The sequence below is a fragment of the Schistocerca gregaria genome, chromosome 1, assembly GCF_023897955.1.
Source record: "Schistocerca gregaria isolate iqSchGreg1 chromosome 1, iqSchGreg1.2, whole genome shotgun sequence".
In the NCBI taxonomy this organism is placed as follows: Eukaryota; Metazoa; Arthropoda; class Insecta; order Orthoptera; family Acrididae; genus Schistocerca; species Schistocerca gregaria.
In genome coordinates, this window is record NC_064920.1 from 101812423 (window position 1) to 101828456 (window position 16034).

Below are 16034 nucleotides of genomic sequence, written 5' to 3' on the forward strand. Positions count from 1 at the left end.
GAGGGAGACTGATGGTGAAGGGAGCTGAAGAATAGAGACATGATGAAACATAATGAAGGAGATGTAAAGGAAAAGGAGATTGGGTAGCTGATGGAGATAGATGAAGAGGAAGAAAAGAAAGGAGCAAAATAGGAGACTATAGGTTTGCTACTTGACGGAGGAGAGGATTGGCCTCGCGCATTAATTTTGTGGAAAACGTTATGAGGATGATAGTAGGAAATGCTCCAAGTTCTTCTTAAAAGCAGTAGGGAATTCAACTTTACGCAAGGGCAACTGAGAAGCAGTTTGCAAAAGTTTTTGTTTTGTTAGTGGGCACAGTTAGGATACCAAATAATATTGACCTAGTGTTTCGATTATGATGGCATGAAAAGTGTTTAATCTCTTAAGCAAGGTGCTGGGGCGCTTGCGCGACGAGGATTCGGTGAAGTAGATATAGAGTGTGGTAGTCACGCAATTTGTCCGGTCCCAGCCACTCTAGCTGGGAGTATGAGGCACTAACATGATCATATCGGCGAATGTTGCAGGTGTAACGTAGACAGGCATTCACGGTTATTTCTAACCGTCTTTTGTTTTCACTACTCATGACTTGGTGAATTACATCACAATAGTGGAGGTTCAGTAAAACGGGTGCTTGCACGAGCGGACGTTTCACGTTCTGTGCAAATACGTTCCGAAACTTTTTCAGAAGACAGCCACAAGCGGACGTCTTCCGGCACACTGCGACTATATTCTCTGCCCAGTTGAGATGATCCTCCAAAGTTACACCCAAGTTCTTAACTGTTTTTTTCGATATGGTATTGGAATACCGTCCAGCGGAAGAGGAGGCAGCCGTTTCCAGAAATAAATTTATTAATTTCTGATCGACTATTAAGATTAATTGTGTCTTTTTTTGGCATTTAGTTTGAGCCCCACGTTTTTCGCCCATGTCACTAATGAATACAGATCATCGTTAGTACGGAACCGTGCGACTGCTACGGTCGCAGGTTCGAATCCTGCCTCGGGCATGGATGTGTGTGATGTCCTTAGGTTAGTTAGGTTTAAGTAGTTCTAAGTTCTAGGGGACTGATGACCACAGCAGTTGAGTCTCATAGTGCTCAGAGCAATATGAACCATTTTAGATCATCATTCATCTGAACGAATGCAGTGTTTATATCTTCAGGTCTGACGCTTACGTAGAGCTGGACGTCGTCGGTATATCATGATATTTACAGAAGGACTGAACCGACGAAATATCATTGACATATAACAAAGAAAAAAAATGGTTCAAATGGCTCTGAGCACTATGGGACTTAACATCTATGGTCATCAGTCCCCTAGAACGTAGAACTACTTAAACCTAACTAACCTAAGGACATCACACACATCCATGCCCGAGGCAGGATTCGAACCTGCGACCGTAGCAGTCACGCGGTTCCGGACTGAGCGCCTTAACCGCGAGACCACCGCGGCCGGCTATAACAAACAAAACTTATCCTTGTGGCACTCCCGAGGAGACGTGTTTCCATGAAGATTTTTCATTTATACAGACAACACCTTGCTGTCTGTCTTTTAGGTAGCTTTCAAACCATCTCATTGCACTATCTGAGAAATCAAGCTGCTGCATTTCCTGAGCTATGTGTCAAAGTTAACAGTGTCAAAAGCTTTGCTGAGGTCTAATAGCCTTTCGGCTGTCGATGGTATATTTGAGGTCATCAGTTACTTTAATTAGAGCAGTGTTTGTGCTGTGATGTTTACGGAAACCGGATTTAAAGGTGTCATATAGACCGAATTCATGCAAGTGTTCAGTGATTTAATCATGAACAATATATTCAGGTGCTCTGGAAACAGCAGGCAGTATGCTAATGGGTCGGTAATCACTAGGCAGTTGTGGGTTTTCGATCTTAGTGATGGGTCTAATTATGCTTATTTTCCATGCAGTGGGGTATATTCCGTTCACAAGGGGAAAATTAAATATTTCAGTTAAGACAGGTACTTAGATATCGGCAACATTGTTAATATGTTTATACTGATACTGTCTTTTGTGGTTGGCACGACAGCCAACACCGTGTTACTAGAGGAGGCCGAAAGGCACGCGATTTAGCTCACGCAGGCTGGCGTGAGGTCTGGAACAGGACAAAGAAATTAGAATTTAAAAACAACGGACGTAGCTGGTGGAATACTTGTAAGTAGGCTGTTTAGGTTTTTTATATTGGTAACGCCACGTGGCGCTCTGATGGAAATCACTTGCTGTGCTGTGTGCAGTCAGTGGCTGGTTGGCATTGTTGTAATACTCACCACTGTAGTGTTGGGCAGCTGGATGTTAACAGCGCGTAGCGTTGCGCAGTTGGAGCTGAGCCGCGAGCAGTGGTGGATGTGGGGAAGTGAGATGGCGGATTTTTGAGAATGGATAATCTGGAGGTGTGTCCATCAGAAACAGTACATTTGTAAGAATGGATGTCATCAACTGCTATATATATTATGACTATTAAGGTAAATACATTGTTTGTTCTCTATTAAAATCTTTCATTTCTAACTATGCCTATCAGTAGTTAGTGCCTTCTGTAGTTTGAATCCTTTATTTAACTGGCAGTAGTGGCGCTCGCTGTATTGCAGTAGTTCGAGTAACGAAGACTTTTGTGAGGTAAGTGATTTGTGAAAGATATAGGTTAATGTTAGTCAGGGATTATTGAATGCCAGATTGCGTTGCGGTAAAAAAATATTGTGTGTCAGTTTAAGCACAGTCATTTATAATTTTGGAAAGGGGACGTTTCATATGTCGACCCTTAGCCAAGGATACCTCACTGGAATCTTCTGATTTTTTTCTTGTAGTTTGTGTAATTGTTGCAGCTATTGTTTATTGCTAGCGCGTAATTGTCGAGAGAATCTCCCTTGTAGTTGCAGTCTCATTTTGTACAGTAAAACAGTTGTGGCATGCATGTAGATTTGCACCAAGTATTTCGCAGCTGCGCTTGAAATTAACTAGATATTATTTTCAGTGCTATATTAATGTGTTTTCTTATTTTGCTCTTCCAATTGTGCTTTTCTGTTATCGTGTGCAATATTGTGATAATAATGGCGTGTGAAAAACGTAACACTAGGCTCCAAAGTAAACTGAGAAATAATAGTGACGACGAGCGTAGCTTATCAGCACCACTGTGCAGTGAATTAACAGACATTGGAAGTAATAATTTGGTAATTGTGCAAAGGGAAATGGAGCGGGCGGCAAATAATGGTGTAGACAATGAAACAAGTAGTGAACAGGAACCCGAAATGACAGAACACAATATTGCAAATACTGTAGATTCAGGTTTTGCGTCCTCACCATTTTCTCAAATAATTCAATACACATTTTCTGCTTGTCAAAATGTGAATGTTGCCGGTGCAAAAGCACTGCTGAAAAGCATAAAGGAACAGATTCCAGACACTAATACATTATTATTGCAATTAATGCAACAAATGAAACAAAATCAGAGACAAAAGCTTCAAAAGTTAGACACAATGGAACAAAATCTTCGGAAGTTAGACACCACGCTTGAACAGACACGAGAAGATTTAACTAATGAGTTACACAACATTGAACTGAAATGTCAAAAAGTCGGTAATGACGTAAAAACACAAATTTGTGAGCATTTTCAACCTATTTTTTCCCGGCATGAAAATGCATTACAGAATCACGAAGTAGCCATAAACCATTGTTCATGAAAATCATGAGACCGTGCAATCTAAAATTGACTCAGTTGCATCTACCGATTCGGTTACGCAACTTGCAAAAACTCAGGAAAACTTAAAGAACACAGTAGATACGATTTCAACACAAATGAACGCTCTGAAACTTGGTTCAGAAAAACACACAGAGGAAATTATTTCACTATCTGTTAAAGTTTGCAATTAAAAAATTTATTTATGAAAATATACAGTACAGTCACCAACAAACTTTACATATTCACATAGTCCTTTACCTTTTATCCAAATGAATACAGACTCATTGACAGATATTTTCTTCCTATTACGTGTATACAAAGACAAAGCAGAAGTAGACATATAAGCAGATTTAGCAAATTGTTTATTAGCTAGTTCGGCCATATGGTAGGTGCGAAATGAAATAATGTCTCTGTCAACAAAACTTTCGAGTCCAGGAACATTTGGTACTCCAGAACCTCCACGGACTATGGCTACAGCGAACCATCCGTTACCATGACCAAATGAATCATTAATATCTAAACTAAAATTAAGTGCTGATATAGAAGTCCGATAATGTGTGACCTTGAGTCGGACTTAGAATATTTCACAGTGCCAGCAGCGCGTTATCCTGGACGGGATCACTAGCCGTTCTAGGTGCTCCCGTCCGCTGTGCGATAAGTCCGCTGCTGGCGCACTGCCAAGATTTCTTAAGCTGTTCGGCGGGTTGCGTTGGTCGCCTTTGTACGCGAAACATGCTGTTGCATCCTTGAGCCTCCGGTTCTAGATGTACTTTTGTCCGGTTCTCAGCTACGCTACAGATCAGTTTGAAAATAAAAAAAATTATTTATGAAAATATACAGTACAGTCACCAACAAACTTTACATATTCACATACTCCTTTACCTCTTACCCAAATGAATACAGACCCATTGAGAGATATTTTACTCCTATTACGAGTATACAAAGACAAAGCAGAAGTAGACATATAAGCAGATTTAGCAAAGTGTTTATTAGCTAGTTCGGCCATATGGTAGGTGCGAAATGAAATAATGTCTCTGTCAACAAAACTTTCGAGTCCAGGAACATTTGGATGCCTTACAGAAGATACCGTCGCCGTTCTAAACAGAGAGTGTACAAAACTATCGAGAACATCGAGTTTGCTACAACAGCTGGAGACAAGAAGAATCGTATACCAGTCAAGTCTGTTGCTGCTAAAGCCTTGCTTGACGGACCTTCCGTTTTCTGTGGCTGCCGACTTAATTTCAGTTTAGATATTAATGATTCATTTGGTCATGGTAACGGATGGTTCACTGTAGCCGTAGTCCGTGGAGGTTCTGGAGTACCAAATATTCCTGGACTCGAAAGTTTTGTTGACAGAGACATTATTTCATTTCGCACCTACCATATGGCCGAACTTTCAGATCAGTTCACTAACGTATCTACAAAGGTAGATGAAGATCTGGATGACACAAGACCTGTAGCCTTCACTGACACTGAAGAGTATGAACAAATTAGAAAATTCAAACAAATTCAAAATCAAATCAATACACTGTACAAAAGAGATATCCGGGAAGTACAAGATCAGTTGGCACGAGTAATACAATAATTACAGATTTCAGAGGACACTCGAGCTCCAGTACGGGAAGAGGGACATAGAAATACGGAACAACCACAAAATAATAAACAGGTGACTTCGGAAATTATGAAAGAAATTGGCAAGGCGCATTGAATTTTGAGACGGAACCACCGAAACGACGTAACAATGAGCGATGTGCGACTCGACGACACGATGATTTTGACTATAAGCTGTTCATTACTACACGTAAATTCAAGACATTTAAAAAGTTCTGGCAACGACATTCATCCACGAGCAGGGCTTCGTCAATTCTCTCATTGTTTTCCTCCCAACTGGTCATTGCAGCACAGATTAGAATTTATGTGTGGCTACTTAGAGAATGAACCAGCAGTAAGAATGCGATCAGTCATTCACGATTGCCACAGTGAAGGAGAATTTTATCATGCCTTCCTCTCAGCATATTGGTCTCAAGCTGCACAAGACCGAGTAAAACATAGCATCATAATGATGGAACATTTCGAACAATCTGAATTTTCCACTCTTGTGAAATATTTTTCAGACATGTTGCACAAGAATCAGTACCTGTCAAACCAATACACCCCATCAGAACTCATCCGCATTTGCTTAATCAAATTACCTGAACATTTACGACATATTATTTTGGTAGGACGTTGCAAAGACGACATTGAAGCTTTTCAGGGACTCTTACAAGAATTAGAAATTGACACTGACAATCGCGGAACGCTAAAACAGGATCACAACAATTACAGGTCACATCCGTCGCAATTCCGCGATGAAAGAAATAATAACTGGACACAACAAGGCTATTCTTACAACGTTAATCGTGACAAAAACAGACACCACACGTATGACAACCGTTGGCAGATTAGTAATAATTACAGGGAAAGATCACCTCTCCGTAGTAATGAATATGACAGAGACAATCAGAGAAACAGACAATATGGGAACCAAAATAAATATTATCAAGGAAGACAGAATAACTTCAGACGCAACAGTCCAATGCACAGTTACGACTCAGGGAGAAGTTCTCCACCACGTGACCGACAAGAAATTAATTATAGAAATTACCGAGATGGCAGACGATATAATCATAATGACTGACCTGAATTTCATCAGAACTGGCGAGATTCAAACAGGGCAGGACCTTCTCGACAAGGTGAATTTGTAGAAGTCAGGTCTCTTAATCCTAATAACGACGCGGGCCAACAAAGAAACAGACAAAGACTCGCACCGCAGGCAGCCACGTGCACCGGCTGGCTCAGAGAAATATAACATACACGCTAATCCTGAAAAAAATTTTTGCATTCCTTGCCGACATAAACAACATAATAATTACTTAGAAGATGAAACTCTACGTACTCGGAAGAGTAAAGGATTGTACCACATTTCACATGTAAAACTGTTTATTGAGAGATAATCTGTTTTTTAACTTAGTCTTTGCTATAAAACTTTTCACTTCACATTTCTAGTACGCGTTGTCACACTTAGAAACTGTTAACACGCAACTGTGTCTTAAAATTAACTATCCACCCTAGAACCTAGGGAACATAACTAGACAGTAATTACGAATGCATTGTTATTGTGAACAGACGACACAGTGTTATTGTGTGTGTACATTGTTGCTTGTTAGTGGCACGATTAAGTAACGAGCATAAAGCTCACATTCTTAGAACATGTACCGGTAATGCTAATGAGATTTTACTGCTACATTTTGGTTTACTTGAATAGAGATTATGGATTGAAAGTGCTTTCTGAGATATAGCAGATGACACAGTTTATTTGACAGCTACATGACTATATCACAACGCTACTAATATGTGACATAGTTTACATAGTTGCTTTTACGGTGTATCTGTTTTATATCTGCACATTTTTTCTGAATTATTCTGCAAATTAAAACATGTTTTAGTAGCAACTTTTGTGGTATAGCTACAATGAGATAGCCTTTTCCGTAGAACAACAATACGTTACATTACAGTACTTTCTTGATCACGGTAAGGTACGTAATAACTACGATATCTATATGCAAAGCATTTCACTTTCGTTTATGATGAGGTAAGTACATTGACTTCAGCAGAACTTTGCTTACGTAGGACGATAACTACGACACTTCCACAGAATTATCTTACAGCAAGACGCACATTTAGCGCTACAGGACACGCATTTGATAGATTAATTTTGTACTTAAGCCATTTATTTTTCAAGATTTTTGAATTACAAAGAAAGTTTTCCATGATACATTTCATGCCATTTGCTGTAATCTGTAACACCTGATGGTATAATTACATTAATCCTCAGGGGAGTACACGCTTAATTTGTGTACCATGTGTATGGCAAACACAAGGAGCCCTAGCTAATATGGTATTTACTTATACAACTTTACACATCGGTACCATATTTCTCTAACACAGAATTACACAGCTATCTGATCATTTAACTGAGAGAGACAAAAATTTATTTTACTACATCAGTGACAGATGTTTAAGTAATTACACAGTTGGATAACTTCACGCTTATGAAATTGTATTTTATCTGTACCTTGTGAAATATTTATATTTTTTCGGAACCATTGTGATACTATGAGAGCCTTGAATGATGTTTTAGGTATGGGATTATGATTTTTAAAGTACGTTTGAAGTGGATGACACATTTGACATGAGTAGGGAATTTTTTTTAGGTTTTGAAATTATTGGAGGAAGCTATTAAGATTTTGAGATTTGACTCAGGTTTTATGAAGTTATGATGACGATGTGTATTACGCTGTTGAGGTATGTTTATGATCAATAAGGTGATGCTATATGAGGAATTTGATTATGCTATTTATTATGATGAAATATTGAAGAAGTGTCTACGAATATGTATATGTTTAATAAAGCAAGGAATAATGAGTAGTGGTTAGGGACTCTGGTTTGTATAAAAGGATGTTGGAAACCGTGAAACATATTTTAAGAGTTATGAAATGTGTGTATATGCGTGAATGTATCACTATGCTGGCGAAAATTTTTTACAGGATTTTGTTTCTACAGATTTGAAACGCAAATTCTCGACCTGTGAAATTTTTATATGAGACTGTCACAATAGCGGAAACTGATGTCGTAAAGATTTCGGTAAGGAAGGTAGGTCAGCTTTAAGTAATGCGCTTTGGGCGCCCAGCTGAGAGATAGTCGTCTGACAAAAGAAAGCTACGCTATTGACATTTCTTTGTAAAAAGCATCGCAAATACGATTACACTGTGGAGCTTTTCATAGATGATATTTACTAAAATGCCTAATGAAATGATGAGAAACATTTTTAGATCTATTGCCTTTCTAGTTGAGAGATTGCTCAATTTGTTTAATATGTAGTTTCTAGCTGCACTGCAGCATTGGTTAAAATAAAATTTAGTAGCTGTAGTAATATAAATATTTTCTTTCTACAGATCCAGTAAATAATAATTTTATGATACACTTCCAAAAAAATGAGGGAGCACGAAAAGACATTTCCTTTCACAGGAACTGCATACATAATTTTCTTTTCAACTACTTGGTAATATTTCTCGTAGAATAAGTTGTGGTGCACCACTTTAATTACATAGACATTAAGATGTGAACAGACATTTCCCTTTTATGCATTGTTATCTCTAGTGTACTATTTTTTCTGCTTCAGCTTTGTCACATTTAGGTATAAGTTATTGCATTTGCTGCTGGACATTAAGATGTGAATAGACATTTCCCTTTTATGCATTGTTGTCTTTAGTGTACTATTTTTTCTGCTTCAGCTTTGTCAAATTTACGTATAAGTTATTGCATTTGCTGCTGCTGTGTGCCAGGCATAGTGCTACTGAATTTCACTTTGTATTACTCTGTTAAGCCAGCTTTACTACCGCTTTATTTTTCTTATTTGCTGCACATTGGCTGATATTAGTGATAATGTAGCATTTGATTTGCTAACTTATATAGAACTTATATATATTGCAGCTTGCTTTGCCAATTTGCATTTTTTTTGGTCATTGGTGTCTGTCTTCATTGTTATGCGCTGCTGCATTGCCTTGTCCCATGGTCTATATATATATATATGTATGAACTCAGTAGATTTAAGTTAGCTTAAGAGGTGGTAGACTATATAAGAAACTAACTATGATGAATTGGAAGAAATGCATTGAGAAGCTATAAGAAAATGGTTTGGGCAAAAAAAAGTAGTATAAGTGGAGAAAAACTATTTTTGAAAGAGGATGTGAACAAAATACAGAAAGCAGGCTTAGATATGACTTTTTGGAAATTTTGGAAATAATGATGACCGAAGGGAGATCTCCATGCAAAATACTGTAGTAAAACAGTATTTTGTGTTATCCCTCTATGTGTTTGTGTTCACTTGTGTATTTGTGTTTTTCCTGTCTTTATGTGTTTATCTGATGTTGTTATGTTGTAGAATTTTTCTAGTACTATATTATTTACTTTGTAAATATGTTTAGACATTATTTGTTCTGTTTTGTTTTAATGCTCACGTGTATTGTCGAAACTCAACTGAACGTTAACAGTATAGGAAAAGACAATTGCTATTTACTTAAAGAAGACCCGTCAAGTTGCAGACGGGAACGATTAAAAAACATTCACATGAAGCAAAATTTTGTACATGGCTGCACGTTCAGAGACAGTGAATAGTTACAACTGAAAGAAAACAGCCCTCAGTAACTATTTTTAACGAATTAACCGGGTTTCAACACTGCTAGGAGTGTTTTCCTCAGAACTGAAATCAAAGAATGGTCTATAACATGATCACAGAATTATGACTAAAAACATATGACACAGAGTATAAGTACGGAAACATCGTGAAAGACTGGCAGTACTTACATGTGATTTACAAAATAATAAATATGCCGAAAGGTCATTAGTCACAAAGATATTTAAGATAAAGGCAAATGTGATGCCGAGCCACTAAGTTCTGCTCATTACTTGGTGGCTCGCCATCACAGTTTTCTTTATCTTAAATATCTTTGTGATTAATGCCCTTTTGGCCTATTTATTATTTTATAAATGACAAATAAGTATTATTTTATAAATGACATATAAGTACTGCCCGTCTTTCACGATGAATTCATACTTTTACTCTGTATCATACGATTTTAGTCATATCTTTGTGACCATGTTATAGACCATTGTTTGATTTAAATTCTGAGGAAGACACTCCTAGCACTCCAGTTAATTCGTTAAAAATAGTGACCGAGGGCAGTTTCCATTCAATTGTGATCGACATAAGGCTTTCGGCCACAACTTTTGTCAGTAAAAGACACTCATACACTCACACACACACACATACACACACACACACACACACACACACACACACACACAATCAAGCATACCTGACGCACCAAACGACCGCCAACTCTAGTTGGATCAACAGACACAGCACTAACGTTGCACGTCTTGCTTTCCCAGAGTTCGGAACGATGTCCCTCACCGGGTCCTGCCTGGTTGACGTGGTGGCTGCTGCGGCCTTCGTGGCCACGCTGGTCGTCCTCGCCTGCAGGTGGTTCTATGGCTACTGGGAACGCCGTGGAGTGCCGTCCCTCGAGACGGAGTCGATCTTCGGCAACTGCAAGGACATGCTTCTGAACCGCAAACACTTCGGTGAAGGCCTGCTAGAGCTGTACCGGCGCCTGGACCCTCACCCTTACGGCGGGATCTTCATATCCCTGAGACCAATGCTGGTCGTCAGGGACCCAGAGCTCATCAAGAGCTGCCTCCTCAAAGACTTCGGCCACTTCCAGCACAGGGGACTCAAGGTGGGTAGCGGTAAAGCGCCTACATTGCAAGTGATTTTTTAATATTTTGCTTATTCATACTTTATCAGGAGAGTTAAAACAGACCAAAAAACACTGTTTTGTATGCAATAAAAGGTGTATACCGTAGTTATTACTACTTGAAAATAAAACTGATTAGAGAAACTTTGACACACCTTTGAAATAAGCTTGAAATTATGTGCATAATCTGAAATGTTCATGAACCGAGATTTAGTTTCAAAGAATATTCTTAAGAATTTATTTTATTTACTACCGATTCATCAAGAACCTTAACACATTTAATCACACTATGTAAGCATGGAAGTAGTTTCCAGGGAGTAACCGATGAAATCATAACTAAATTCATTTTAATAAATGGGAATTTTATTCACTTTAATAGAGCATAAAAGAATTTTTTAAATGAAACAGATTTAAAATTAAAATCAGAAAGCACCCTCTAAACATCAAAGTTACAATTTATTCAGAGGCAGAAAGAAACAAGTTTTGACTGTATGAGCTTTCGCGCAGAGAACATTGTCGCCACCTTTTGACACGGCCGTAGTTACGACCGCTCACAACAGCCTCTGAAAGACTGCACTGGTGCAAAATCTGCAACACACCAGATTACTTTACACTAGGAGGACGAGGAGGAGGAGGAGGAGGAGGAGATTAGTGTTTAACGTCCCGTCGACAACGAGGTCATTAGAGACGCAGAGCAAGGAAGGATCTGGAAGGAAATCGGCCGTGCCCTTTCAAAGGAACCATCCCGTCTTTTGCCTGAAACGATTCAGGGAAATCACGGAAAACCTAAATCAGGATGGCCGGAGACGGGATTGAACCGTCGTCCTCCGGAATACTTTAAACTAAGAGTTTTAACAATATACACAAGCACACAAACTTTGCAACCCCCGCAGAAGGGATGTAAATGATACAAAACACTAACAATTAAAATATTAACCTTGCCACCGAAGGTACAACTTGATTTTAACTTCTAAGAAAAGCCTTACGGTGAAAAGGTGGCAACTTTATACACTAAAATAATCACTTAAATAAAAGCCCATGAAATGAAATCTTATATAAAATTCTACAAGGTTGACCAAACAATAGTTAAGGTGCTCTACAGTACACAGATACCGCCTCTCAAGGTCATAGACAATAATATCAAAGTTTCGAAAGATCAAAACATATTTTAGGTATTAGGCTATTACAGTCCAAGCAATAAATTCGTTACAACACCAAATCCGACAAACATGACAGACGCAGCTTATAATGTACTCTATATTCATAGGGAGATTACCGAACAACCCGAACCGCAGGTTTCTCTTAGCCGCCCCTACTCCACAAGGGAAAAACGGACCACCCAATTTATAAACAACCACCTTTCCGGGGGTGGGAAAACGGAGAAGAATGGTGGGACTACCCCAAATCAAAACGGCTGGTGACATCACCGGGAAAACAAGTAGAATTTAACAAGAGTAAATCAAACAACATATCACCAATCACTCCTAAGAAACTGCGATTTCTCGAGAAGACCTAGCGCAGCATCCTCAAATCAGTCTCCCGAACCGTCCGCAGCCAGCCGCTTCAACGGACGCAGGAAGGCGCACCGATCTACCGTCTCACGGCGTCGCAGCTCGCACCGGTCTGACTGAGGTCGAGGGTTTACTCCTGTTGCTCTCGCGTCGACCGTGAAGTCACTACAACTCGCTATATTCCGCGGCCCACTGCACTCACGTGGCGACCTCACATGCGCCGACACTCAAGACGGAGAAGTCATCTTGTGTCTCAGTGCGCGACCGACCAAACGATCGATCCAACCGCCAATGACCATTGCTTGAGCAAACTCGAGCAGACTGGCAGCCAGATGCAGGAACTAAGCCCCAACCGGGCGAGTTCAGTTACTGGCGGAGTAGAAAGACTCATTTTGCCTGCTTTAAAGGTTGATCCGAACGACAGACATACTAGCACTCCGAACGACAGACAGACACTAACTGCCTAACAAATGCGGACGAGAGATAAACTAGCAAGCTGGGGACGAGAGTCTGACCCAGACTGCCTGACTGGCGAGCTCATAGCGCCCCTTAAATGCACGTGAACAGGCAACCTTTCCCACCAGAGGGAGACACCAAAGCTGCGGTTGCTACAGCGGCGCCACCGCTGAAACGGAGGGTGTCTGCTGAACACTAAGCACTGCGGCGCATTCTTCAAAACAGCAATTTTTACCACGTCTCAGTTCACACTGCAGTGGCATAAGGAAACCATCGACTGGAAGTACACCAGACTTACAGCCTCCAGTACTCTTTAAGGTGCAAAAGAAGTTCAAATTCTCAGTCAGCACATTATTTGCTGTACATGACATCGAGCAACGTTCAATGTCTCGTCCACCGTTTTCTCCAATCGATAAGGAGCTATCAAATGAAAACCGAACACCCGCCACAACGTGACCATGGGACGGTTCTTTTCAAGTGAAATCACGAGACGCGTTAAAACAGTTATCCAACCGGGAGACAAGACAATTCAATATTCTTTCGCCGAAATCGGTCGGCGAGTGAAACCGACGTTCAAGCATGTCTTTCTTCAGTTTTGCAAGGATATAACAACCACATGATGAATCATACGTTTTTTTATCTCGCCTGGGAGGCTGCGCGTGGCTAGGAACATGAAAATAAAAGGTACTAGTCTCTTGGTACTGCAAGAACGTGAGTTGGTAACAAGATAACACCGTGGTGTATAGACAAGTTGTGACGATGTGCAGAGTAACGTCGAACGAGTGGATCTCTAATCTGAATCTGTGTTGCAGATGGAGGCCATGGAGTACGAATATATTGCAAAAGTATCTGCAAGGAAGCATCGGCGGCAGTCTCGGTAGTAATGCGACGAAAATCCGCCGCAAAACCATCAGCTAATAGTGACAACTTGAGAAACTATTCTGTGGCATCGTTGCTATCTATACCACAATACGGGCTCTACGGAAGATGTTGCGTCCTTCCCAACCATATCGCTGAAGTGTAGCCTTGGCAGTGAGGTGGTGGGAGCTGCCGTGAAGCAGGATGAATCTGTCGAACAGCATTCCGACAGCCCGAGGGAAAAGGCGAAGCCAACACTGGGACTTTCCACATGTACCCCGAGAAAGAAATCCGAAGTAGTCCACACAAGTTTCGGTAGAGCCACGATGACCTTCGACTGCAGTCACCATGTGCCCGTCGTGAACCACAATTAATGCGCAGTGTTATCGAGACACTTGGAGAAACTGCGACGCGCCGCAAAGTCAAAACGCCCACGAATGCAGTCGGACTGAAACATCCTGCTGAACTGTCACGCCCAGCCCCACACTGCCAGTCTCACGGAATTTTCACTTGAACAGTTTGCTTGGGAAACACTGCAACAGCCTCCGTTCAGCCCGCATCATTCACCGTGTGACTTTCTCATCTTCGGTGCACTGAAGAAAGAGATGCGTGGACGACGGTTCCAGTCGAACGAGGAAGTGCACGAGTTGGTGCGGTTGTGGTGCGTCAGAGGTCGACTGCGTTCTACGAAACAAGAATTGATCATCTTGTCACCCAGTGTGATAAATGCTTTAGCACGTGTGGTGACTGCTTCTGAAAGGAACCGTTGCATCGTCTTGTTGTGACAGGTGTTCAGTTTTCATTTGACTGCTACTCATACTTTATTTCTTAATTTTGGACAAAGTATTTCACAAAACATTTCACAATTTTTTCTAATTTTTATTTTTATTTTCTAGTTTTGCACAGAAATACAGATCGCTATATTTTTATTATTAACTGTATACGCATCAGTCAGCATCCTTAGCTGAGTGCTCAGTGCGGTAGACTGTGATACAGGTTCGATTCCAGTAAATGTTAAGGGTTTTTCCTTTGTAGGAGGGCTGGTACGGGGTGCAGTCAGCTTCTTGATGCCAATCGAGGAGATACTTGACCAAGTAGTAGCTGCTCCAAGGTCTGGAAATTCGGCAAAACGGCCAGGAAAACTGTGTGCTCACCAGATACCCCCACATACTTCTTCTGCATGATTCTGCAATGCAGAGGACTTCACGGTGGCGCTTGGACATCCTTCATAAATTCCCAGCCTGGCGAGAAGCTCGCATATACATCAAGAGAAAGCCGAGAAGTTTCAACTTATGCTTCTTTGTTGTAAGAGTGCAGACAAAGAGCAGTTCATCTGTAAAGCAAATGGGTCACAACACGCTACTGCGACCATTTGCAGAGCACTGCTACAATGTTTGGAATTGTTATCAAGTAGCCATGACAAGAGACATCAATAGAATTTAGAGACGCAGTGCTAGTATCGTAACAGGTCAGTGCAGCTTGTACAAAAGTGTAACAGAGGTAGTGGGCAACTTCAATGGCAGTGACTCAGCTGCCCTTACTACTGTCGTTTTATGCAACCAGCAGTGTTGTATTTGGCCTTCAATAACCACACAAGAGATTGTTACAAAACAGAAGAGCACCTCAGATGCACTTCCACCACCAAACATTCGGCACCAGTCAGAATTTCTAGTATGCTGGTAGTGGCACTTTCTCCCATCACTGTACCAAAATTATCGACTATATGAGGTGTTCCCGATACTCGACCTTTTTGGTCTCCATTGATTGGGCTATTATAGCACCAGCATGGTCGGCTATGTCGTTAACATTTATAATTTAAACGTGTCCATGAACGACTTCTGCAATCATTGCATTAAAAGTATGTTGACACTTGTTTCCAAACTTAACACTTAAATGCACGGTAGTTTTGTCGTCAGAAATGGTTCAAATGGCTCTGAGCACTGTGGGACGTAACATCTGAGGTCATCAGTCCCCTAGAACTTAGAACTACTTAATCCTTACTAACCTAACATCACACACATCCTTCCCGAGGCAGGATTCGAACCTGCGGCCGTAGCGGTCGTGCGGTTCCAGACTGATGCGCCTGGGACCACTCGGCCACACCGGCCGGCGTAGTCAGAAGACCTGACGAGTACAACGATAAAATTCTTTATCTTAAACTGCTAACAGTG

At 40.7% G+C, this 16034-nt stretch overlaps 1 pseudogene; it reads left to right on the forward strand.

Annotated features, from left to right (window-relative positions):
- Positions 1–10684: 10684 nt before the first annotated feature.
- LOC126278358 (probable cytochrome P450 6a13) overlaps positions 10685–16034 on the forward strand; it is a 56502-nt pseudogene continuing 51152 nt past the window's right edge.